Genomic DNA, 3,186 nt, shown 5'->3' with positions numbered 1-3,186 from the left:
CCCTTTGTTCTTCCCTTGGGTGGTCATTTCGCAACATAATTTCTCCTGTCTTGCCCTTCCGCTTTGGCTGCTATCCGTTGGGTCAGCAGGGCTGCAACTTTCCCATTCCTCTGCCCTCTAGTGACCCTAGAGAGCATAATCCCATCTTTCCTCATTTCTTACCTACTGCTAGGTGTGCACTGTTCCAAATTATAGCCACTGAGAAACAAATGGTACAACAGCATGTTTGCAACATTAGTGGCGACAACACCTACAACAACAGCAGCAGCCCTCGAAGGTTCAGCAGGGGTGTCCAATCATTCTGTTTTCAATGGAAATGCATAGATTGAACCTACTGAAATAGAATCCCAGTGGCTTTTCAGGCTGAGATTCTCAGAGGCATCTAATGGAGTTAAATGCCCAACTCCCATTTCACAGGGATTTGGGTGCATAACTCCATTAGGGCCCTTGGAAAATCCTTCCCGCAGTGCTGAAATCCTTCTGTTCTCACCGGTGTCCACCTCCCTGCCTCTGGCCAAGCCCTGATGTGCTCCCAGTGACTGAGCCAGCACTGCCATTTTGGCACCATAGGAGTTCTGCCCGTTGGTAGGTGGTAGCTGCTGCATCTCACCATAGGTTGCCTCATGCCCCAAGGGGAGGGCCCTGAGTGCAGTGGAGCTGTCTAAGGCACATAGGACTGGCTAGGCATCGTGCGCTGAGAACTAGTCCTCTCGGGACAGGTGCTTGTTGCAGTCAGTTTTGGGGACGCTCAACATAACCAGTCCCCTCCCTTTGAACTGCTCTGTGCCGTTGGCAGCAGCAAAGCAGCTTCTGCCCTGCAGGGCCACATGCCAAGTCCCTCCTCGGTGCCTGTTTGACAGACCCGACCCTAGGAATGGCCTCAGTTCTACGGGTACCCTGGCAAACCCCCAGCTGGGTCTGGACAGTTCCAGTGGCCCTGGCTTGTGAGTGCAGCTCTTTGTTTGCCCAACCTCCCAGCCTCCAAGTGTCCTGTGAGCCTGGGCCTGGTGCTTTGCCAGAGCTGGTCACAGCCGCGTGTAGCCCAGGTAAGAGCTATGAAGCTGTTCCTGGTGAAGTGTCCAGAGGTCACTGCTGAGGCTTGAGTGTTTGCATCTAGCCTGTGTGAGTGCAGTGAATGTGGTGGGTTTGCAGAGCGGTATGATGGCAATAAGCACCATTTCAGGGGTAACAGATTTTCCAGGCTTATGTCCAAATCTCTGCTGCACCAGAGTTAGTATTTTTTATTGTCCAACCATTAATTTGGATCAAAAAGTGCTTTTTATGGAAATAAAAAAAATGGTTAAAATTGTCGTCACTCTGTCTGGTGCCCAGTTAAAAACTCCATGATGGGAATGTGGTTATGGCCACTTTCCTCCATGGTCCTTCCAGTTAGATGGACAACACTGTCCTGAGTTCCAGCTGGATCCTCCATTTCATATTTACGGGAATAAAAAATGATTGGCAGAAACAAACATGATGTCACCCATTGTGTTCTGTTTGTATTTGACTGTCTGAATTTGATTACATGACTTTATTATCTAACATACAGAAACCATGAACAGGGGATATACACAGGGATTTACTTGGATAATTAGCAGGTTTTGTGCCTTACACAATGTCAGCTCTGTGCATTTTCAGACGCTGTACAAGTTCATCCCATAGGGTGAACATTTAGCTAACACCATGGCGAAAAATATAATCATACTGTGTGTCTCAGTGCTGAACATGAGAGAGTGATACAGCTGTCCGCAACCTCACTTTCCTATATGTTGTGTAACATTGAGGCAGCACGGGACTACGAAGACTGTCTCAGTAACTCCATACAGATTATCTCAATTTTTTTCATATTAGTGCTGAGATTTCCAATGGGAGTTTTCAACTTAATTTCAATGGGGGCTGATAGACTGAGGTTTTCAAGCTGCCTGGATGATTTAGGAAAAGTCTCAACATGTTTTTGTGAAAGCCACATATTTACTGACTGCTTTGCTCAAGGCATCCTTAACCTCTCTGTTTCTCAGGCTGTAGATGAGGGGATTTACCAGGGGAGTCATGACTGTGTAGGAAAGAGACAGCACTTTGTTTAGGAGGCTTAATGTATTGTGTTTTGGAAGCACGTAGACAATCATTAGGGTTCCATAGTAAATTGTCACCACAATGAGATGGGAGGAGCAGGTAAAAAAGGCCTTTTGTCTCCCTATGGTGGAAGGGATTCTCAGGATGCTGGCAATGATACACACGTAGGATGTCAGGGTTAGTAGGAATGGAGGCAGGGTGAATACACAGGATAGTATGAGATGGAACAATATTATCCAGCGTGTGTCACTGCAGGACAGTTCCATAAACGGGATGGCATCACAATAGAAATGGTCAATTTCATTTGGGCCACAGAATGTTAACTGTGATAGGAATAAGACAAAGATGGCAGTAACCAAACAACCATTTAACCATGACCCAGCAGCCAATTGGAGGCAAAACCTGTTATTCATAAGAGTTGAATAGTGCAGGGGTTTACATATCGCTAAATACCGATCATAAGACATTGCTGCTAGGAGATAGCATTCTGTACATGCCAGAGAACCAAAGATAAAAAATTGTGTGAAGCAGCCACTGAATGAGATGGTTTTGTTCCCAGTCAGGAGACTGGCCAGCATCCTGGGCAGGATGGTCGATGTGTAGCAGGTCTCCAAGCAGAACAAGTTGCCCAGGAAGAAGTACATTGGGGTGTGAAGCTGCTGATCAGTCACAACGAGTACCACAATGAGAGTGTTCCCAGCCACGGTTGCCATGTAGATCACTAGGAACATCAGGAAGAGAAGAATTTTCAGTTCAGGGAGATCCCCGAATCCTAGGAGGATGAATTCCATGACAGCTGTTTGATTTCTCCAGTCTCTGTCTTCCATGGGTTTAGTCTCGGAACAATAAAACAAAATGTGCAATTCAATTGGACAAACATAGTTAAAAGTTTGTGATTTAATTCCATAAATTTTCAGAAACTACCCTTCCTCTCCTGGTTACGGGCTGAAATTTTAAGATTAAATGTATATTTCAATGCTAAGTGCAAGGAGTCTCAGTCCGAGGACAGAATATTGCTGTCCAGGTAGATCTCCCTCTGTCATGTCAGAACAATGACTAATATAACAGGCCATTTATCTGGTAACCGAGTACTGATAAGTCAGATCAGACCAT

At 45.9% G+C, this 3,186-nt stretch overlaps 1 pseudogene; it reads right to left on the bottom strand.

Moving 5' to 3' along the window:
* Window positions 1-1,943: 1,943 nt before the first annotated feature.
* Window positions 1,944-2,953, bottom strand: LOC135974646 (olfactory receptor 11A1-like; annotated as a pseudogene).
* Window positions 2,954-3,186: the final 233 nt, after the last annotated feature.

The sequence above is a fragment of the Chrysemys picta genome, chromosome 12, assembly GCF_011386835.1.
Source record: "Chrysemys picta bellii isolate R12L10 chromosome 12, ASM1138683v2, whole genome shotgun sequence".
Taxonomy (NCBI): Eukaryota; Metazoa; Chordata; order Testudines; family Emydidae; genus Chrysemys; species Chrysemys picta.
Note: the sequence above shows the minus strand (reverse complement) of the source record. Positions and strands in the feature narration are given on the sequence as shown.